Source organism: Papio anubis, unplaced genomic scaffold, assembly GCF_008728515.1.
Source record: "Papio anubis isolate 15944 unplaced genomic scaffold, Panubis1.0 scaffold42, whole genome shotgun sequence".
Taxonomy (NCBI): domain Eukaryota; kingdom Metazoa; phylum Chordata; class Mammalia; order Primates; family Cercopithecidae; genus Papio; species Papio anubis.
The window spans coordinates 26,969-51,151 of NW_022164369.1; the positions used below are offsets into that span (position 1 = coordinate 26,969).

Genomic DNA, 24,183 nt, shown 5'->3' on the forward strand with positions numbered 1-24,183 from the left:
CCATTTGTAAACTACTCCTTTGAATAGAGACTGATGGTTAAGTGCAAGAGAATGGCAGTCATAAGTACTGCTTTGTGCTTGGATTTTACTATTAACAGGGGTCATCATTGTTAAAGAGGAAATTCCAAAAAGGATATGAGTGAGCTAGTTTTGTTTCAAATGTCTATATCAACAATTAACTCGGAGGGCAGTTTTATAGAAAATAAATGTAAAATACAAAGGTTAAATTCCCCATATCTTTTTTTTTCTATTATGAAAGAGGATATATATTGGTGCCACATGGAGTGTCTTAGCTTTACCACATGCATATTTTAAAAAGGTTTTTCAGTAATTTGAAGCAAGGTGGAATTGAGGAGAGAGGCACTGGTTTTTGGCCCTGTTGACCAGATCCCATCTCAGCCCCACCCTGGCCAGCACTGTGTGATTCAGGCAAGCTATACGACCTTGCTGAACGCACTTCCTCATCTGTAAAATGAGGTCTTTAGGGGAGCCAGTTATGTTGACCCCCCTAAAGATGTCATTTTGTGGATCGAATGAGGAAATGTAAAAAATCTACTCAACCATAATTGTAATATACATATGTGCAGTAGGAAATAATAATTAATAACTGCATCCTGCTCCAAATAGCCAGTTTTCAATGTATTATGTGGCCTTGAATTCAATATATCCACTCTCAGTGAACAAGAAAATGGAAAATATTTAATGGGCAAGACATGCCGTGAGTGGTGAGGTACGCAGCATTCTGAATGCAGAGTGGCACCTAGGCATTGTGACCTGCGGTTTTTAATCTTTGGTCTATGTCTCCTTCCCAGCTTCTCTTTCACAGTATTTTATTGAGAAAACTAGATAAATACTTGTCAGAAAGGAGAGCAAAACTAATCTTTCTAGCTTTATGTGTGAAACTGTTTTTTTCAGGCTTATCTTTTATCTTTACATGATCCAAGAAGCGAAGAGATGGAGATGGTGACACAGGCAGGGGCAAGGGATACTGTGAAAGGCTGATTTACACTCCAGGCCTTTGCTCATGCCTCTTGCTCTGACTGCAGTGCCCTCCCCACCTCCCCTTGTGCCTGCAAGTTTCAGCTCAGGGATCCTCAGCTCCAGGTCTTCCTGTTGCCCACAGACTGGAATCACTGTCTTCTTCCTACTCCGTTAGCCCACCCTGGGATGTGAAAGGACTGCTGTCATGTCTCTATCCATCCCACCTCCTGATGTGAATTTCTCAAGGGGAGAAACAGCATCCATCCTCATGTCCCAGTGTGTGCCTAACAGAATGCTGGCACACCATAGATGTTTAGTAGATGGCTGCTACTTTGTTGTGAGCACCTACCGGTTCTGTGCTTAGTGCTTTCCATGAATTGACCAATTTAACCCTTTCAAACACCCATAGAGGTATGTAAGTTTATCTGCATTTCACAGACGAGGATACCAAGACATGAAGACGTTAAAAACTTTCTTTGCTTAAATGGCACAACCAAGATTTGAACCGGGTGCTTTGGCTCAAGTTCACACTCTTAAACTCTGCTCTAAGCTTTGTGGTAAATGTTTATGGTTGACTTGATGCTCAGAGACTTAAAGGAAACATACTGCATGTCTGGTTCTACATAATGAAGAGAGTGGAGAAAGAGAAGGGTGCACAGCAGGATTCAAAAGGTGGTTAGGACCTGGACTTCTGTGAATGATTTGTGGACCTCTTTCTTCTGATGTCCTCATTAGCTATAGGACACAACCAGGACAGTCTTCCAGAAATGCACAGGAGTGTAATTAATGTAATTGTTGAGTTATGCAGAGGGTGAAATGGGTTGTGTTTTCAGCACTTGTACTTCCTCAGCTCCTTTGCTGTCATCTTTGGGTTTTTTACATTTTCCCCACCACTGTCTTCTCCACCTTTCTTTCTGCAGTGTAACATGGCAGAGGCAGAAAACAGTGGTTTTTCTCCTGAGCAAGAACTCAGGAGTCGTACTGCCTGGGTTTATGTTCTGACCCTTGTTCATGTATTGGGCAAATGTCTTTATTTCTCTGTGCTATCAGATTCCTTATCCATCAAATGGAGTATTAATAATTCTGGGTTTTTAGAGTTGTTATGAGAATCAGGTGAGTTATTTCACTTTGAACAATATTTGTCACAGAGTAGGCATTGCAGAAATATTAACTACTGTGACTTACCCTGTTCCCAACCTACTAGGTATCCAATCAGAGCTAGTTTGGGTGGTGCAGTGTGATGCTTAGTTGTCCCATGTAGAGGGCCAGCAGTCATTTCTGAATTAGAAGCTTCCAGATCAAGACTGACTTCTTTGAGTATCTTATCAGATTACACCTGGCAAGAAAAGACAATCTGGCCACGAGGTGACATGTTTCTAGAATATTTAGAGAACATGAATTTTTAGTGCAAAAATGCAGAAGATACAAATGGAAACCAATTAATGGAGGATTTACAGGTTCAAGTGAGCCTAGGACAAAGTCACCACAAACTGATCACACATGAAAAACTGTAAGGAAAATTAAACAAGCCAAAATTTGAGAAAGAAAAGGAAGGTTTTCAATGAAGGAAGGCAACAGAGGTAAAGACAAACCAAATTGGATGCAATAACATTAACCACTTACATTTCTAAAGCTTGATAGTGTGTCAATAGTTTTCTCATATATGTTGTCTTCCTCATACATTATTTGGTCTTCCCAAGAACTCACCAAGAGGAATTCTGGGCATGAACTATTTTCCCTATTTTAAAGGTGAGGAAATTGAGGTACAAAGTACTCTAGTGATATAAAGTGCTCTAGTGATTGCCCAAAATTATGCAGTCAAGAGGAAGAAAAAGCTAGAATTCAAGCCCAGCTTTTCTGAATCTCGTGTCTGGGGCTCTTTCTCCTCTGCAGGTGCCTTGAGATAGTTTAGGAGAGCAGCTTGCTCTCCTAGATGAGAAAGTCTGGAGGAAGCCTGCTCGGATAAACAAAGGGCTTATTCTAAAAAGAAAGCCACTTCAGTGGGCAGGTAGGCATCTTCAGAAATGGTAAAGGTTGTGAAATCTGAGAAGGAAGATTGACATATCATGCAAAAGATTTAAGACTTTAGGAGCAAGGGAATTATTACCATTTTACCTCTCTATCTTTCCAAAATTTCCACAATAAAGCGTGTCATTTTTATATTTAGAAAAGATGATTAGGAAATAGAAAATGAAAAACTTTAGCTGTATGAGGAATTAAAGGGAAAGCAGTAAAAGCCATCTTCATAAGAACAAGAAGCATATCTCTAATTTCTTAGAAATATAAATGGGAACTATTTACTCACATACAATCACACACATATGTGTGTGTGTGTGTATGTGTGTATATATATATATATATGGTGTATAATCTGGATTCTAGCATGAGTTGGGGAACACAAGACCAATATAAAATTGGAGAGGATTTTAAAACATTAATTAAGGAGAATATGATGAATAACCCCAGGTCTTCATGACAGATTCTAAAATGTCTTTAACAAAGAAGTGGCCAGTGCAGGGCCAAAGGCTGCCATTTGGGAAAAACACAGAGGGCTGGAAAGATCTCTGAGAGCCAGCGAATAACCTTCTTTGAAAAAAGAGATGATGGCTAGAAATTACAAACTCATAAGCACAAATACTGGGTTGCAAAAATATCGAACCTGTCAGTTACCTTAAAGAGACCAGGGCTAGGAACCCTCAAAATGACTTTTTAAAGAACAAATCGTATTAGATCTGGGGCTCTGTGAGAATTTCAGGCTTGGCAGGCTGCAGGAAACTGATATACGTAATTAAGGAAAAGTAAGAAAAGTTTGCGATCTGGCTTATCCTGAGATTCTACTTTCTAAACAGGGAAAATGGGGTGGGTTAAATAGATGGCACTCAAAATGGAGTGACGGCAGTGGCTGCCAGCTAGGGCAATGCCAAAGATGCTATGTGGTTCTCACCTGCGGGGGCTTGGATCCAACCTATATTAACATTCTCAACAAAGGTGGGAACAGTTAAGTACTGTGCCGGCTTCTCAGGTCTGAACAAAGAAGGCTGAGCTCCTGTCTGAGGAATGAGGTGTTCTGCGAGTAAGCTTTGCACCGCTGCTGACACAAACAGCCTGGCTTACAGCCTGTGAAGTCCGTGATGCCCTCCTTGACCCCCAAATCCACTTCATCTTTGCTGCCTTCCCACTTCTACCCTGACCTTTATTCCACGCATTTAAGTAGCAATTCCTAAAATGAATGTTCTGGATCCTCCTCCCTGAAAAATCAACTTTTGTGCCAATGCCTCAATTTCCACATGAAGGATTGTTAGGGCACTTAGGATCCCTGAAGCCCATCTATGAATGGCAGGTTAAGAGCCCTTGCTCTGGACCATGTGTCCAGGGTACACCTGGGCATATATTCCTCTAGTTACTTGTCTCTAGAAGGTAAAGACTTTGGAGAACAGCTTTTCCTTGCAATCCTGACTTTTTTGTTTTTCAAGATTAACCCGCTGCATGGATTCATTTATAGGACGTTTATGAAGGTTTGTGGCCAAGGGCAGGGCCTCTTTGCTATGGAATCAAATGTAATGCCTATCCTCCAAGAGCTCACACAAACCAGGAGCTGAGATTTGGGCAAAAATGTCTAGAGAGGAAGGCAGAATTGATGGTGTCTTTAAGGTGGTAGAAATCAAGTAATGTAGGAGCCCGGCTATCTGGCCCAGACACGGGTGAGCCAACGTGACCACCCAGGGATGGGGGACGCAAGTACTTAGGAAGGGATGAATGTGATTCAGGTATTGGAATAGAGGAATACTAGCTTTCTTTATAATTCTCTGCTATGTTAGCCACCTCCCAGTCTGCCCTAATGGACTCTGACTCTTGTCTAAGGCCCTGCGAACAAATTCTAGCCACAGCCAGAGATTAAGTCTCCATTGGGACCCCAGGGTGAAGATTTCTTTAAATTTCTCGTAAGGTTCTCCTCCCCTCTCAGAGTTGATATTCAGTGGATTGTCTCTTTACTTTTCCCACCATGGGAGATTTGTCTCTTTTTTCTCCTGGGTACCAAGCTGTGCCTTACAAGGACAGCTGAGTCCTGGCACCCTCAAGATTCTGGGCTGGTACTGCTGTGGCTTTTACACCAATGCGAGTCTAGGTCTTGAATAGTCAACATTCAGAAGTAAAGATGGGAGCCCCAATACCACTCCCCAGCGAGGCAGCCTGTGGGAGTCAAAAGCTGGGTGTTTGATGTCAAAGGGACTTGAGTTCAGAATCCTGGAATTGCCACCGAGTGACTTTGGGTAAGGCATTTCAACTTTTGACTGCCAGCTTTTCCTCTGCTGTAAAATGCAGGTTATGTGAAGGTTAGATGAGGTGAAGTATGTAAAGCACCTGGAACTGAGCTCCCTGCCTCTCTTGTCCATATCCTGTGAGTAACACTGCCGATTTCTCAGTAGGGTAGGAAAAAGCAAAAGGGATGGTCCTTGCTGGCCTTCTCCATCTTCTTTTATTTTTCTTACATAAATGCCTACCCCAGCCTGTGCCTCAACGATCCTCCACTACAGCTGTCGTGCCGAGGAGAATTGCAGAAGCTGGGTGCGTTCATTTCTGCTGATGAGGGAGATGGAGTAAAGTGTATGAAACTCAGTTCCTAGGACCGCCTCAGGAAATTGGGAGTGTTACAGAATAAGCCCAGAAATTAGGTGCGTCCAAGGGGGCGATCCAGAGAGATCTGAGGGCTGGGAGCCTTGGGTTATTAGAGAGAATGGCAGGAGCAAGGGAAGAGGGAAATTTTAAAAAAAGAGAGGGTGACACTGATGAAAGGAAGAGGACAGTACCATAGCCAGGACCTGAACTTCCATCAGCTTCTCTGCTATTTCTCCACCTGTGTGTTAAGGAGGAAAAAACTAGGGAGGGAGAGAAAAAAGGAAGAGGAAGGATGAGAAAAACAGGGTAGAAGGAAGAGGTGGCGGATGAGTGGGATGAAAGGAGGTCTGCCTTCTCTGATGGCAGGGGGAGACGGGTGCAGACAGAGGGTCTGGCTAACTGCATTCCCCAGGGAGGGACAGTGCCTATCACCCTTCCTCCTTCCTTGCCTAGTGGATGACAAGGTGGCAGCAATTTTAGCACGCTTCTGTGGGAGAATCAGAAAGTGACAGTTGCTCTGCCCCCCTGGGAAGTTCTGTCTGGACTCCAGGGAGTTTTTGTGACCTCTTCGTGGAGGTCAGCCAGCCTGCCCGCCTGCCAGCCTCCAAGGCTTGCTTGGGTGTTACGGTCACTATGATAATCCAATCCTCTGCCAGGCAGATATTTGCTTGGTGTACATCTCTTTGTCTCACTCCTGCCTGTAAATGGTGGCAAACAGACATTTTGGGAAGGAATTAAGCATAATGAGTTCACAGAATGTCAAGCATTCAAGTGGCACATATAAATCACTTTTGAATTGTTGCTGGTTTTAGGTTACTTGTAGTATGGTGCCTACTCGTAGCATAGGCAATTCAGGGTTAATTTTATACAAAACGAATGCAATTTGCTAAAATCTGAATTGAATAACTGCAGGCTGGTGGAAATATTGATCTTTGTGAAGCCCTTCTGTTTCCATGGGAGAAGGGATGGTATATATTTAAGGTATTGGGTCTTGATCTCCCTTTGGTATTGGAATCAGGGTTGGGCATGAGGTAGGTGTGGAGACAAGAAGAGCGTGAGCCTCCCTCTGCTCCTGCCTGGTTTCTTGGTGCAGTTGGGTTCAAGCCCAGATGCAGCTGGAGGAAGAAGCAGCTGCCAAGCAAAGCCGTGCTCCCTGCCGCTCACTGTGTGGAAGAGCCAGCTCTGTGCACGTGTGTGTGCATGTGTGCGTGTGTGCGTGTGTGTGTGTGCACGTGTGTGTGTATGAGAGAGAGAGAATTTGAGAATATGAATGAAAAACCATTTTTCTTCACAGTGTATAAGAACTTTAGGGTATGTTCATAAGGGCAGTGATTCTGATTTCTGTTTTAGGGGCCAGCATATTTGAAATGCTGCCCAGGTGGTTCTAATGTACAGCCAAGTCTGAGAATTGCTCTTCCCACCACCTCTCTCACACCCGTTCTTTTGTCTCATGTGTGCCTGAGCCGTGCTGCCTGCAACCTCCACTCTAAGGGAGGAAGATAGCCTCTGACTTCTTGGGACTCCAGCCATTCTTGTCTGCCATTCCACTGGACCTGCGTTTCTAGAAGATGTGGTGGGTTGATTAAATAAATGCTCTTAACCCTCTAATTTTATGCACACAGCTCTTCATGCTGTGGAAATAACTGCTCTTAGATTTTTCATTGTAAGTGGATTGCCCAGATTGCCCAGAGGGAAAGAACTTTGTCTAATTTTAATAAAACAAGTGTTTATTTAGTTATTCAGTTAAAATGGTCAACATTTTTGCACTTTGTTACATTTTCTCCTACATATTTCAAAATATACACTAAATTAACTTTTTTAATACGTTGGATTCATGGATTCTTGCACATTTCCATTGCAGATCAACCACTTACTGGCAAAAACGTGCCCTCCAATTCTTCCACATTGTATCTTTGTCTAGGTGTCCAGCAGCATTGCTTCCCTATGGTGTCTCTCTCACCCCCTCCCACAAGATCTGGATCCTCCCTCCTTGTGACTTCAGGCTTTGCTTCCTCCACTTCACTTACATCACTGACCTTACCTCTCAGTGTGGAATCCTCTAATGCTTCCTTCTCCTGGCCTTAGAATTCCTTGTTGCTTCCCTTCCTTCCCTCTCCTGCCACTCTGTTTCCTCAAACTGGAATTCAGCTTCTCCAGTACTGACTCACCCACTTGCAGGCATATCTGCTTTTAGTGTTCTGTCACTCCCACTACTAAGGGCAGATAAAAAGAAAGTCCTCAGAATCCTTTCTTCCAGAGTCCATCATCACGAATGACGGCGTGACCAGCCTTTGCTCACAGGCTCCCAACCCACTCTTAAAACATGGGCTCTCGGAGCATTCTCTCCTCCATCATCCTGATCTCAGTTGATGGTGTCATCACACTTTGCTGAGAAATCGTCACTCTTGGATGTAAATGTCCATAATCATTCTCTTTCCAGTATAAACACTCATGTGTACCTTTTGTTTGCTGGATGCTTCAGAGGGGACTTTGTTTTGTCCTTTACAGCTACAACTGCCTTTGTCCTGACCCAATCTGTCTCTTCATTATGGACTTTGCTGTCACACAATACGTCTTGTCTTTCCTGACATCAGGAAGTTCTGTCTTCTCTGCTTCTTCACTGTTGCTTTCAGTGTAGTCACCCTAAAACCTTTATTGATCCAAAACAAAATTGTCTTCCCCCAGCCCCTCTCTCTGGGATTCCTGTTTCTTAGGTAGTTTGAGCCTTCTTTTAGTGCCATAGGCCTGATGCTTTGGGGTCTCCTGCATGCCCCCAGCAGCCTCTCCCCAGAGGCTTGTTCTGGGGAGAGCAAGGATTCTATGGAGAATCCTTGGATTCCACCCCATGGATTCTATGGAGTCTGTCTTCAAAGTGCTTTTGCATATGAATCCTCTTTCCACAAAAAGGCAGTAGAGCCTTTTGGTAAGAAACATGGGTCTTGGAGCCAAACTGCCTGAAGCTGCCACTTTTTAGTGGTGGAAACTTTGAAAAATTACATCACTTCCGAGTCTTGGTTTCCTTATTCGGGAATAATGGAGAATAATAGTAAAACAGCGCTTAAAAATATTGTTTTGAGAATTAAATACATTAATACCTATAAAGGACTTAGAACAGTGCCTGGCATGTTATAAATGTCTAATAAATATCAATATTACCTCTAACCCATGGCTCTCCAGTGGGGGCTGTTTTTCCTCTCAAAGGACATTTGCCAATGTCTGGAGACAGTTTTCGTGGTCATGACTGGGGAGCAGGGGTAGAGGCCTGGGATGCTGCTCAGAATCCTAGGATGCATGAGACAGTCCTTGAAAATGAAGGATGAGGCGTCGCCAAATGTCAGCATTGCTGAGGCTGAAAAGCTCTGCCCCACTTATGCCACCATTTTCTCGGAGCTCAATCAAGTGTCCATTCTGTTTTTTCTTCTCAGTCCTCCACTCCCTTGAAGGCTCATTTTCTCACATGGTTTCAGTTACAAACTGATTTTGATCGTTCTGCAATCTATGGTTCCAGCATCCTGAATAATAATATCTCCAGTGGTGGATAGAAATCTCTCCTGGCATGTTCTCCCAATATTGCAATATTGGAAAACGGTGACGATCAAAAGAAAAAAAGAAAGAAACCCACTGTTCCTCTCCGTTCTCTCTTCATTCAATCAGCATCTCTTCGCCAACACATTTCTATGGCTGCCAGTGGCACACTGTCCTGGCACCAGTTTCCACTGCCCCCCTCTCCAAAATCCCCCACTTCCACTCCACGCCAATGTCGGCTGGTTCTCCCTCTGCATGGTTTCCTTGGATCCTCATTTTCCATTTCCATGGCTACTGCTTAGTGCAGGACTCTAGCTGGCATCCCCTGCCTGGACCTCGCCCCCTCTCCTCCACCCTCCACACAGCTGCTGGAATTGTCTTCATTAAATACTGTTTTCCTCTACTCATGAATCCACGGTGGCTCTCCATTACTGCTTATTAGCAAAAGGAAATTCCCCAGGAAGCCCTCTGCAGCCTGACCTCCCTCTCCCTGCGGGCCCCACCCCGGCGGCTCCCTGCCTTGTGTTACTCCCTCCCAGTCTCTGGGCGTTCACCTATCTGAACTCCTCCCTGTCTGTCTCTACACCTTAGAGTGTTATAATTCCCCTTCCTGGAAAGCCTCCTTCTCTCCTTTTGCCAAACTGTGTCTGTCACCTCCTTTAAAATCTGGCTCAATTTTGAATTCCCCTAAGAAACTTTCCTGAATAACCCACCAGATTCTCCGTGTCCTGTTACTCAGTCTCTCATTTTGGTCACAATTATTTATTAGATTTGGCCTACATTAGTTTACACCTGCTGATATGTATGAAGAATCCCTTAGTATTTTTAGAGAATATCCAAAAGTGTTTCTTTCATTTCCCCTCCCTGTTTTTTTTTCTTTTAAGCTAATTCCCACGGTCCAAATCAAGTGCTCTGGATAGAGCAGGACTTTAATAAATGACATCTCTATAACGTCTTTTTTCCCCATCTCTCGAAGCCAAGGAGGGACTTCAAGGGTGTGTTTCATGGGTGACTTTAAAATAACCTTCTCGTCTTTTTGTGGTTGTGTTGGTAGTGGGTGGGAGGAGGAGGAGGAGGATGAGGAGTAGGAGAAGGAGAGAGAGGACATGGAGGAGGAAGCAAATCTGGGCTGGCCAAACATAGGCAACAAAATGCCTCCACCAGAGGTTGCCCACGGGAGGAGAGATGTGGTATAAGAAAAATGCACAGTGCCACGTCCTGGGCATCTGCTAATGAGAGCCTCCCTAGGAATAAAGGAGAGAGAAACATACTGTGTACCAACCTTTGGGGGTAACACCCAGCTTTTGTTTAGCATTTGTCAGCATGCTGGATGCTTTTAAGTATATTTTAAATCTATGACCTCATTTGGCAAATGAGATAGATGATGTTGTTCCATTATGCAGCTGAGGAAGTGAAGGCTAGGACAGCTCATGTGACTTGCCCCTGGGCGTCAGGACTGTGCTGGCGTGTGGACTCAGGTCTTGTGAATTCCGGGGTCCCATGCTCCCCATTGAACCCTGTTACCTCATTTTTCTCTGTAGGGTAAAGCTCCAGGGATCACCTGTCACTTCAGTGCCCTTATTTCTACAGATTGTGTTGCCATTATTAGTCCATTATTAGTAAAACTCAGCCTAGTCTTAATCCTAATTAGTGCTCTTTTCACTTTATCACAAACACTACATTTAATTTCTAATCTAAGGTGCAAATAGACCTCTTCCCAAGAGCCTTGAGACTAGTGCTGTACAATAAAACTTTCTACCGTGATGGAAATGTTCTCTAACTTTGCTGTCCAATGTGATAGCCACTAGCCACCTGTGACTAGTGAAAATGGGGAATTTCAGTTAATTTAAGTGCCAATAGTCATGTGCGGCCAGTGGTTTCCTTCTTGGACATGTCAGCTCCAGAATCATTAGGTTCTTATATTTCTCAGAGTTAGTAATTTGCCCAATCTGGGTTTTCACATCTCCCTTCCCTTTTCACCCTCTGGGAGGTTACAGTAAACCACGAAGTTTCAGAATGTGGGAGCTCACCCAAGACGGGCCTCCGCAGAGCCTGCATCGTCATCAAGGGAGGCAAGAGAGATGAGGGAACCGACTGCTGTGCTGGGGAGTCGGCACTGGGTGGGAGGCATTTGTGGAGGAGAAACCACCAGCTCCCAGGTGGGTCTCTTCCCTCCTAGCAGCCTTATAGGAGCTCAGCACTCATTCCTGTGTGGTTCTCACCTCTTCCCACAGGAGACAGGCCATGGGAGGAAGCTGAACTGCTTCTCAGAGGTTGGTGTGGAGGGAGCTCTGGTGCGTTACAGCATTAGCCTTCTCCATCTGGCCCAGTAGAAGGTTATCAATGAGTTGAAGATGAGTTTATTGGGTGCTTCTGTCTTTAATTTCCACTGAGAGATACCTCAGTAGTGCTTTATGGCTGAAGTCTCTCTTTGCAGTCCTCTCTCTCTGTGTCTCATGCTTGTGTGTGTACCCATACAGATGTATATGGTATGCACACCAAATGCCCTAAGTACCTTTCTTCCCATATCCTGCATTACATCAAAAATACTAGTTACTATATTTACTGAGGCTGACCTCCCAGGAGAGGCTCCCAATGGCAGACTTGTTGCAGCCGAGCCGAGTCCAGTGGAAGCATCAGAAAATGACAGATCCCCAAGAGAACAGCTAATGGAAGCAATAGGTTGATGGTATGGCACGGTGTGGCCTGACCCTGTCTTTGCTGGTTTCTTTCTCTTTTCTTGTTCACTATTCTGCTCCATTCGAATTTTAATCTAATTTATTTTTTATGCCTATAAGAAAATAACCTGAACTCTCTTTAACCTGTGGGACATACGGTATTGGACAAATTGAGTCTGTTTATACACAGAAGTTAAGGGTAGAGGACGAAAAAGAACTTTCCTTATAAATTCAGAGTCTTTAATTGCGGCCCTAGAGGGAGGATCTGAACTCTGATTCTCCAAGTCTAGAGAAATCGTGGAAGAAGTTAACCTCGGAGTTAACTGTTTGAGGGCCATGGATGCTATTCATCCACGTAAAAATGTTCCCTCATGCTCTTCATTGCAGTGTATGTTTACAGGGAAATGGAAGTTTGGTTCTGTGGCTCAAGGGCTTACTGGTGACTCCCCGGAAGACCCTCCAGGTATGCTCGTGATGATGTGGCTCGTTGCTGGGCAGACAGATGTGAGCCCACACAGGGCACCCAGAGTCCATACAGAACGAACAGTTGGAGGAAACGACTCGGAGAAAAAGGCGCTTGTTTTCACACAGAGGCTTTTAGAACAGAATGAGGGGAGGGGCATTCAGGGCAGCTGTGACACCGAGACAGCGTTATTGCCCTGATAAGAGATTTCTGCAAAATTTTCTCTGAGGAATGTAGATTTTAAGAACATAACTCAAATTGCCATGAGTTGTCATTTAAATCAGAGATCTAATCACATCTGCCTCCTCGGAAGCCTTTAATGGCTCATTATTGCGTGCAGAATGAAGTCCTTGTTTTCCTCCGCAGTGTGCCTGGGCGTCCGTGGTTCGTCTCTGACGGCCTTTGTCGCCTCCTGCCCACTGTGTTGCTTCCTCCTCTTTCTGCTCCAGCTCATTCGTGCACTTAGTGCATGCCCTTGACACACTTCCTTGGCTTTGCTCAGGCCATTCCTGCCTTCAGTCAGACATATCCCCTGCTCCATCCCAGCACTGTCAAAGTTCTGCAAGTAAGTTCTTCAAGGTGTCGCTGCAACCTCACCTCCTCTAAGAAGCCTTCCCATTTCCTTCAAACAGGGGATGCATTTTTCTCTCCTGCATTCTTACGTATCACTCTGTATTCTCAATGGCCCTTGTCACCCTTGTCTTATTTGCAAGTTATTAATATACGTGTCTGGTGCCACCATGCAGCTGGGGCCCCCTGGAGAGCCAGGCTGTATCTTCCTGATCTTCACACTGCACGTAGTCTAGAGAAGTGCATCGCATACAGCAGGCACATCAAATGGGATGGTTCTTTGTTTCTTAATTGAAGCCACTGGCTGCTTATCTTTATCTCTTCATTTGCCTTTTATACTTGTTTTGTAGTTTCAAAGTGTTGTATGCCATATATAGGCCCAAAGGTGGAATTGAGTTAAGTGAAGAAGCCGGCTCCAGTGTACATGATGAATTCTGCTCATTTCATCTCAAAATTATTTGGATGCATAACTAATTTTAGCTAAGTAGAATAAGGACATTTTGCTTCAGTTAGAACCGGTTCAGCTGTTTCTTGCTCCTCGAAATCATCGAAGTAAAGTTTTGAATTTGAATGCCTCACAGGTTCTACCCTGTTAAAATAGAGCCAACATAATGATTTAGGCAAGATTCTATGTCTGCTGTAGACGTGCAGTGAGTCTTCTGTCCTTTCTGTTAATCTTTCAGCATCTTTGATATTACCTTAAGGTTTTGGTTTTGAATTCGCATTTTCCCAATAGCACTTATGGTGTTTCCAAATAGTACTTAGGTTTATTTACAGGTCAGATCCTGCTACAAGAAATAGTGTGAAAATCTCTCTGCTAACAAAGAATGCTAGGTCTAAATAAATATGTAACCCATTTGTCTCAAATAATATCTAATCAAATAGAATATTTGGCCTTAAAATATATGGTCACATTTGTTTATAGTTTATTATAATATTTTATTTACTTCAAATATCTTAAAAGATGTTTTGTTAAATCCATGATCACTTTTGTCAAATCTTCTTCTGGAATAGAAAAGAGACAAAAGATGGGTACATTGGGTGAAGGCTCGTTTATATGCCTAAAAAAGAGCAACCACATGACTTTGTCCCTCTTTCTATCAGCTCTATATGAAAGCATTTCTCTAAAGTGGAAGCTATTCCCTGTGATGGTATAATTGGAGGGCTCAGTTGCACAATTTTTCTTCCCTTTTGTGACAAATTATGTTCCTTTTGTGTCATAAGATTTTTTTTTGTCCCTTCAAAGAAGAAAAAGTTGTTTTTTTTTTGAGACAGAGTCTCACTCTGTCACCCAGGCTGGAGTATAGTGGCAAGATCTCGGCTCACTGCAACCTCCACCTCCCAGGTTCAAGTGATTCTTCTGCTGCAGCCTCCAGAGTAGCTGGGATTACAGGCATGCACCATCACACCCAGGTAATTTTTTATATTTTTGGTAGAGATGGTGTTTCACCATGTTGGCCAGGCTGGGCTTGAACTCCTGACCTCAAGTGATCCACTTGCTCAGCCTCCCAAAATGCTGGGATTACAGCACTTTCATATGAATGTCACTCAGTGGTTCCCCTGAACTTGGGTGGGACTCAGTCTGCAGATGGCCAGATTTACTTGTAAGAGCCTAATGACCAATGCAGTCTTGCTTTTATCTAGAGCTGAGGAGGCAGAAGTGCTCTGAGCTCCCACACTAACCTGATGTACTGGCCCCATCCTTCCTATCTTAACCTCAGGTGAAACATCAGGGGCCAATTATTGCAGTGGAGATGGCTCTAGCATCTCTAAGCTGGCCAGCACCCTTTGTTGAATCATGTAGCAAATTACATTTGTTTATTTGTGCTGAGATATTTTTTAGTGCTGAGGTGAGACATTCAGAATCAATGCCATTGTGGGTTAGGCCCAGACCTAGTAGGCAGATTATATCTGAAAGATACAATCAAAGAATGTTAGCACCAAAGAGGAGAACTCATTGTGTGGCTTCGGACACTAAGACCGATGGGTTAAGCAAATACCAAAGTACGTAGCTATGCCTGGTCTAGGGCCAGAACTCAGGCAGCCTGACTCCCGTTCCAGGGCTTCTGAAACTATGTCAATGGTCTACATGCTTTTCAAATCCCACATTTTGATAAGTAAAACATTTGGGGGTTTTTATCCCTAGTCTGTGTATATTGTTATACAGTCAAGAAAACAGCCCATACTAGGTAATTCAAATGGGAGAATTTAATGCTGGGAATCGGAGACAAAGGGGTAAGAAGAGGTGAAAGCTAAATGGGGCATGGCCAACCCCATGTGCAACCCCAGATCAGCAAAGCAGGAAGCCAGTGCGAACCTTTGGGTCACAGAGAACAAGGTAGAACTTGTCCATTGAGAATGGAACAATTGGTGGCTGCCTGGCAGAGAATGTAAGTCAGGGAGGAGATGCAGCTCCTGGGAAGATGCTGACCAAAGCAGAGAGAAAGGGGGAGATATATTCTAGCTTCTCCTCTCTCCAGCACCCCCACAATCTCTTGGCAGTATCTCCATTGGTAAATCCTAGCCAGAATCTGTTTGGCAGGGGAGGCTGGGAAATGTGATCTGCAAGGTTTTTGCTCTCTGCAATAAAGAGCAGTAAAGAGAAGGGATGGGGAACAGATCTCAGAGTGAATAGTCAAAGTGGGGTAGATTATTTTCCGAAGTAACTACAACAATTTCTCCCATCCCACATTCTCCTCTGCAGTGTGACCTGGTCATTACTGCACATCATGGTGAGGAGAGTCTAGCCCCCTCTCCTTGTATCTGGGCAGCTTCATAATTGCATTGACTAATTGAGTATGGAGAGCATGGCTCTAGGTGACTTCTGAGGCTAGGTCAGAAAAGGCCATGCAGCCTCTACCTGGTTCCCTTGGTTCATTTGTCCTTTGGACATCCCTGCTGCCGTGCTGTGAGAAGCCATACAGACAGGTCACGTGTAGGTACTCTGGTCAGTGGTCCTGGCTGAGCCCAGGTCAGCCATGTAAGTTGAGAAGTTTCAGATGATTCTAGGATGCATCCCTGGAGTCAGTTCCCAGATGCTTGGGTCTTCTCAACTGAGGCTCCGAAAGTCATGGAAAGGAATCAAACAATCCCAGCTGTACCCTATCCGAATTCCTAACCCTCAGAATTTGTGAACATAATAACCTGGTTGTTATTTTATGCCACCAAGTTTTGGGGTTGTTTGTTATGCAGCCCTACAGAACTACAATGCCAATGACCGGCGTGTTTGTTTAGTACATAATTATATGTGTATACTGTCTAATATGTTGTGTTCATTATAAAGCACACACACAAAAAACCAGAAATTAAAAATGGGTGAGATAAAAATAAATGTAAATAGAAGTTCTAACATTTTATTTTCATGCCCAGCTCCTGGGGGAACTGGAAACCACATGCTATTATGTACCGTAAATACATGGCCAGAAGAAGACAGACTTTGATATTCAGGATCTTTTAAATAGTTTTCAACAGTCTATGAAAAAGAAAGACGGGGGGCAGTGATAGGAGAAATACAGATAGGGAGGTTCTCACGGGAGGAATGCAGGAAAGAGAGAGACAGGTAAATATAGGAGGAGAGGTTCCATGGGATGGAACACAGGGCTCCTAAACAGGGTGGAGATTTTCCTGAAGCAGTATTAGGCTTTCAGAGTATTTTAGTTTCATTTCTGTAATGCCATTCAGGAGGACCGTCACTAACTATATCCTAATTTGTGGATTCCTGCGGATACTGTGTAAAGGTGAGTGGGTAAGATAAGTTACAGTTTCATTAACACAACAGGGACTGTTATTGAGAGCTGATTCTAGAATTGAGTGCTTCAGAGATCTGAATATTTTTAGAAAGAGAATTGGGTTGAGTCTTTTTTTCTAATATCTCTCACTTCCTTTACAGAAGCTCTAACATATTCCGTGTGGGCACCTGACATGCACATATAGACATATCCTTAAGGTCCTTATATACATTTTTATTTTTATATCATCATATACATGTCGACTTCTTTCTTCATATCCCCAACCAAAAAAAAAAAAAAAAACCCAACACAAATCTTTAATAATTTTCTCTTACTGCTGTATATACACAGATCCACTTTTGATATATCAAGTGTGCTTATGTATAAGACCTGTACAGATAAACGTATCTAATCTATTGCAAGCGATTAATAAGGATCGCTTTCTTTTTCTTTCTTTTTCTCCCCTCTTCTCTTTCCTGACTTTTTACCAATAAAGTCTATTTAGCCCCTTCTTCCTGTGAATTCCCTTACAGAAACCACACAGGTTAACCAGCTATATAGTGTGGTGGCCATTTGCTATTAGGGCTGTGGTTTCACAGATAAATTAGATCTTGTCTCCACTCTTGAGAAGCTCACAGTCTAGAGAGAGAGATGGACAGATAAATTGTTAATCATATTTTGTGTGGTGAGTGCTGTGATGGAAGCAGATACAATGTATGTGGGAGCCTGTGGTATGGACGCTAAGTGTCCATGAAGTCTTCCTAGAGTTTTGACAAATGGGTGCAATTATACAGCTCTACCAACCATGAATTGCATGTGTGTGGCTTTTGGATGCAGTAAGCTTTCTACAAACAGACTGGATTATTTGACTTGAATATCCTGTTAACAAGACAAGCTAATTTGCCCAAGGGGACTTCTTCACCCTTACATTTAGGCTAAATGGTTTTTACATAGGATTTTCTTATTCAGGCTGCAGGGTTCCCATCCTTTCCTGGAATGAATGCTCTCTAGCTTGTCTAGCAGGCAGAGACTGCTCAGGGATCACTCTGGGTTTTTTTCGGTGTTTCTATTTCATTTCTGGCCTCAGTCAGTCTGCATACAGGAGGTTCCGTGTACTATATCTAGGGTTGTCAGATTTAGTGAATTAGAATACTCAATTAAATTTGAATTTCAAATAAACAATAGTTTTTTAGTAGAAGTACGTTTCAAATATTGTAATATTTGCATACTTATTCTAAAAATATTTGATATTTATCATTGAAGTTCAAATTCAACTGGGTGTCCTGTATTTTATCTGGCAGGCCATATCACTACTCTCTCGGCCTTGCTCTTCTTGGAATGTTCACAAGGGAGTGGGAGGTGTATGAAATTTTTATCTCTAGAAGCACCACTTCTGGATTAGAGATTTTGTCCATTTTTCTCTTCCCTGGTCAAACTTAGCTTTTTTCTATGTTGTAGGTGGCTAGGCTGTCATTTCGTGTTGAGTTTATTTCTGATAGGAATTCCAGCAGTATTAAAATTCTGGCCCTTGGTTGAGCTGCTTTCCCAAAGTAATATTTTACCTAAAACTTATTTTTCTCCATAAGGTTGAAGTGGAAACTCTTTTTAAGGAATTGTGCCCAAAGCATGAGTCAGAGGCATGAGAGTAGGCTCAGGGAGCAAAGGGCATTTACTGTCGTGCAGGAATCTGAGGCATCTCAGCACTCCTTTTGTTTATTTCTTCATTGTTCATTGTGATCTGGCAAATGAGAACCCTAGGCCAGTAATTTTTAGATAGGCAAGGGGTCAAATATAAGAAACAATAATAGCAAGAATTTATTGAGCACATCCTAGCAAGCTAAATGCTTTTCCATGTATGTTCTCACTTAATCCTCATAATAATTTAATGAGGTAAGTACTCTTATCATCCTTATTTTCCAAATGAGGAATAAGCTTAAAGAGATGAAATAACTTGCCTTAGGTTGCATAGCCCATAAGTGACCAAGCTGGGATTCGAAGGCAGGTAAATCTGACTATAGAGCTAGCTCCCACTTACAACCCCAGTGCTACAGTCCATGGGGCTGGGCCTGGGCTGGGGTCTCAGTAAACTCTTTTGGGTTGATTCATCTACTCTGTTTAAATGATTTCTAACAAAGAGGGATACTGTATAACCTCTTTTGTAACTCCCAGTGTGTGATCCCCTATTTTGACTGGCTATTCTTCCATAGATTAATGCAATGTTTTTCCTCTGCATATAAAAACCATTCCTTAGCCTCAGTAGAAATAGCAAATTGATCAATATCTTCCCTTTAAAGTGGTAACTTTTATTTTTCCTCTCGTTGTCTCTTATTTTTTCTTCTTAGGTTCTGTAATCGACATCATGATCAAAGATAATTTAAGTGTCTGTTCTCTAATGTTTACTAATTTTTGTTGCTCTTTTTTGAGTTCCTCCTTAATGAATTTAGTATGTTTTGGAGAATCACAGTGGTTACCTGCAGTAAGTTCATAATAAACATAAATTTGATTGGTTTGGTTCTTGCAGGCTTCTGTACTGCAAACACAGTATAGCCTGGTACATATCCAAAAGTGTGTATTTTGCTGATTCCCTTTAAGCTGTATCCACCTCTCTTTGTCTCATGGCCCATCAATATACACTATATTGAATGCAACTTCTTGGCATCGTGGTTTGTGATCTTCCTCTATAATGCTAGAACATGTATGTAAATAAAATGGTTTGTTAACAATGCTGTGTCCACTACGTGATACCTGACACCCTCTTGTAGAGGCTAATGGCAGTGTAGACGTTATATTGATCATGAGACCATAGAGTTCCTCACAGTTGAAGTACCTCATGTCAGTGGCTTTGAGCTGATTGCTGAATGCCCCGGCAGCTTTCACACTTAAAGGACTCCAGGAGACCTTGTGGTCCCTCTGGTTGAGTGTTCAGATTGAGGGTCCTGGAAACCTGTAGCAGCCCTGGAGAGAAGAGGCAGGAAAAGGGAGAGGAAAGTTTCTGCCATTGATCTCAGAGGGTCTGGAGGATGTGGGAGAGCCTAGGAGGTGGAAAGACTGGAAACTCTGAGACGTCTCCATAGCAACCAGAAGCTTCTGAGATGTCTCTAATAACTCTTTTACCTAGCTGAGGTTTGCTTGCTGTCCAGGCTGAAATGCAAACCAGCACCTCCTTTCTCCCCTCATTTCTGTCCAGGAACTGTGGGTTCTTCAGGCAGTGGATTCAGCCCTGATTTGCATCTCTGGGCACTCTTAGGGTTGAAGTAAGGGTCCCTCCAAAGTCCAGCAACCACACAGATAATTCTGCTATCACCTGCTGCAGGGACTAATGGCCTGCCCCTGCTAAGGACTTGAGATACAGGGAAAGTAGTAGAACCTCTGGGAACACCCTCTTAAGACTGCTTTCCCTCCTTTCCCAAGAACTTAGTTCTTTCAGAGAAAAAACAGTCTGCAGTAGTCTGGTGAGTTTGTGGTTCCTGGGTTTTCTGAGTGGCTGCCCATCAGTTTAGAGGGACCAAAGTGCCGGTGACTCTAAATGGCCCATCTGTCCACGGAATTCCCGCTAGTCACCAGTTACCTTCCTTACATTCTGGATGTCTGAGCACCACAACTTTTGAGACTTTACTCAAAAGTAAATCAAGACACACCATCCTTGGCATGCCAATGGGATTAATGTAACCTACATTTAGGGGAATTTCAGAAATTTTGTAATTAGAGGTACAGTTGCTCCTTGCAGAATCCAGGTCTCTTCTCTTCAGAAATGTGGCTTTTGAATGAATAGTCTTTGTTAAGTCACCAGTGTTGGCTCTGCCACCACCAACTGTGTTGAAATCTTTGGCATCAGAGCACAACCGGATGACTCTGGCAAAAATGAATTTGAGAGGATATATAAAAAAAAATCTAAGATCCAAATCTATGAGACTGTGCTTTATCTCTAGCAAAGAAAAATAGGACTTCCTTGCTATTTACAGAGCTCTTTCAGCAAGGCACACATCTCAGCATCTTTAGTCCCCCCAGAGGGCTAACAAAGGTTTGTTGTTCTTTCATCGCAGTCCATTTTTGAATTTAGCATTTAAACATATGGGGCAGGGTTGGATTGATCCTTATGAAAAGAAAGCATTTACCCCAAGGATCCCCCCCAGCAGAGACTTTCTTTAGGCTTTTTCTATGAGGCAATGTGACTATATTTGCCCCAGGACCTTCTTTCTTGTAGCTATTAGGCAACAAGTTGACATTTTGTATCATATTTATGCATGTGCTACTTTTAGATATCATCTTATCCTTCCCCAACAGCACTTTTTCTACAATTAACTGCAACATTGTTGGGTTTTGAGTGAGTAAATACCATACTTTCAGGGCCTAGGTGGCAGTATGGTCACCTTTCCCATTGTTTTTTTGTGGAGAGGTCCTGAGGAGAGTGAAAGAACAATTTCAGTTTAAAAATGGGCTGCTTCTCTGGTTCTGGGACAGGACAGTAAACCCAGAGGGTGGCAGTTTAAAGCCTACAGTGTGGTTTAACATTATGGAAGTGAGTTGGAGAACAACTCATACTTCATCCTCAGCTTTGCACTGTATGTCAGTGACGGTTGCCATGGTGATAGCTTCGGTGTCATCAGTGGAAGATCTGGGCTGCAACTGGGAAATAAGCCACAGCCAAAGGTGGAGTCCTATCAGATCAACAGCCACTTTTGATGCTAGGGTTTCAAGTTGAAAAGGAGAGGATGGAACAGATTATTGAAAATGTAAGAATATATAGGATGTAGAATGCCCATGGGGATGTTGAAATATTCTGTTGCAGGATGTGGATAGGATTGCTATTGGATGTATGGGAAAACCACGTGTATGGGATTGTGATTGTCTTTTTTTCCCTTTATGGGCCACATTTCTCCAGTGAGGTGAAGCATGACTGTCTGAGCTATGTTACAACTGCCCTGGCAAAGGCTGGTTCATGGGTTTTGCTGCTTGCTGGGCCAAGCTGCTGACTCATCCCTATGGGAAGACAATGAGGAGAAGAAAGCAACACACAGCCTACATTGCTATAATCCAAGGACAATTCACATGGTGAGCCTCAGTTTTTTCCTGTCGGTGGTGATGTAGACACGGAGGGGATACATACATGCAATTTCATGGTTTATTAGCTACATTGACAAGACCACAGTCAGTGGGAAAAGCAACAGGTTTACAGTGTTTCAGAAGTTCTGCAGCACAGCAACAAACTGAAGAATAGATACCTTTGTGAGTATATGAAGACTTTCAAAGCAGTATGAAGGCATGGATCATTTTAAGGGACTTAATTTTCAGATCATCAGTTTCCTAGTATATTTTTTCCTAAAATCCATCTGCTAGAGAAAGTGTTACCTCCCCTTTCATGGTTGCACTTTTCTCTCCTTACCAAAGAAAATCACACCTCTCATCCAAATTTTACTATATGCATCGCTCAAAGGTGAAAACACTTCTAAGGGTCACATAAAGGGATAATTAGAAATATTTGTGTTAGGAGAAACATCCTTTCATCAAGAACCATAAACTATCTCTGTCTCCAGCTTATTAAGAGATATAGTCCTAATAATACATTTTTATATATTTTAAACTGTGGTAAAATACACATATCATACAATGTAATAATATTTTACTATTTATGTTTAATACTTGTCTGTCAAAATTAATGTGTCTTTCTTATTTTCACCCAATGTTTGCAAATAATAATTGTAACACTATCTCAATCCAAAAAACGACACTTAAACACCTATGATTACAGGAAATAAAAAATAATTATAAACTTCAACTTACGTATGTATTTTGGTTGCAAAGAAGTATAATAGTGACCAGTGAAATACTTTCAAGCGTCATGTATATAATGTGACATATATATTACATTACAATAAAATTTTGTGGAGGAGATGGAAGAGAAATTCAATGTCAGGGAAAAGAAGGAATGATATCAAATGTGTAACTTAAAAAAAGGGTTAATCTTATATTTAAAAAATGGATGGTGGTAGATATAAAGTTACTATGGTCTTTATATTCCATGGAATAATTTGAAAGTGTGGTGAAGTAATTTTATTTTAAAATGTTAGTATTTATTATATGCCAGAAATTATATACTTTGTAACCATTTAGATTATGATGGACAAAATTTAGGTATCAGCTTAAAACAAATTTTGAAGAATCCCTTTAGTGGTTAACTGAGCAAACAAGTTTGAAGACATTATTTTACCCCCTCCACACACACAGAATTTACATATTTATACTAACTTTAACACCGGACTGCATATTTTTACTCAATATTTCTCTGTGGAGTGGTCTACATCATACTCTAGAATTTCCCACAGAGCTGCTACTTCTGTTCCCAAATGAGACTTGTTATTCCATTTTCTTGCATTGTTATAATATGCACTGTTGTTATAATATGAGCATGGCTTGGCATCCTAGGCTGCCCTGTTTGGCATCTGTAGTCATTCCTTGGAATTAAATGTAGTAATAGATGGTTTACTTCCAAGTATGACTGCATCAGACTCTATTGACTCTGAAATCAATCAGATGAAGAACTAGTTGTTTATGTTCCCATGTCTCACAGACTTCAGCTGGGGTTAGACTGACCTACTTTAGCCACTGCCTTTGTACTGTTGCTTCTGAAGCCAAGAGATCACCCCTCATTCACTCTTAATACAGCCCATCTCGCTGTAGGATTTGTACACACAGGTAGGTGCTGGTGCTGCCCACTGTGCTCTATGAAAAGGCTAGCTCTGGAGAGGAAACAGTGGAAGTGGTCTATAGAAAATCTGCTGCCATTGTATTCACAGGAACTTATCACTGTTCTACCAGGTAAGATCAAGGTTCTCGTATCAGCAACTCCTAAAGAAGCTTTCTCCAGGATCACACAGGCAGAGCCAGACTCAAGCAGTAACATCCTGCAATGTAACAGGAATCTGGAGTGATACGGAAAACAAAGCCTTCAGAAGGAGGTGTACGTTAGTTAAAACATTGTAACACCTCATAAAAATGCTTACCACCCTGCCACTTCTCACTCTTTCTAATGTCATAACAATGATACATTCAATGGATTAAGGATCTGGAACAAGAAGAGTAGCAGGTGCTTAGCTGCATTTTGCTTTGTGGGCCTGTATGTTTGTTTTGTGTTTTTCGTTTTTGGCCTGCCATAATTCGTTTAGACCCTGAACTCTTAGCCCCTATTTATGATTAGTGTAAACTTAGGAACTTCTATTGAACCACTCTATTCTTAAAAAGCATATCATCCTAGAAAAGCAGTTTATTTTTCTAGCTATAGCCATCTGAGAAGTGATATATGATAAACAACTCATGGTTTACAGGAATCACACAAATTAACCAACAGTCCAGAGCTTAAAAAAATTAAAGCCGTAAACATGTAAGAAAATAGATAACTGAATCAATGGCCCATAGCTCTCCCTCTCAGCTGGGAACTTCTACATTTCTTCTGTATTCTAGATTACTTGTCATGGTCTGAGACATATAGTCAATTGATGAAAAATAGTTGATTAATTAGGTTAAAGCCTTTATATTTCTATGTTAAAACTGTAAGAAATGTTTCTTTTTTGAACTCAAGTCAGTTATGGGTTCATGTCACTGCCCCTAACTTCATGGCCTTGGG

At 42.3% G+C, this 24,183-nt stretch overlaps 1 protein-coding gene across 3 annotated transcripts in view; it reads left to right on the forward strand.

The window, feature by feature from the left end:
• Positions 1-24,183, forward strand: part of GRIN2B (glutamate ionotropic receptor NMDA type subunit 2B) — a 431,506-nt gene that overhangs the window by 13,055 nt on the left and 394,268 nt on the right. The window lies entirely within an intron of this gene.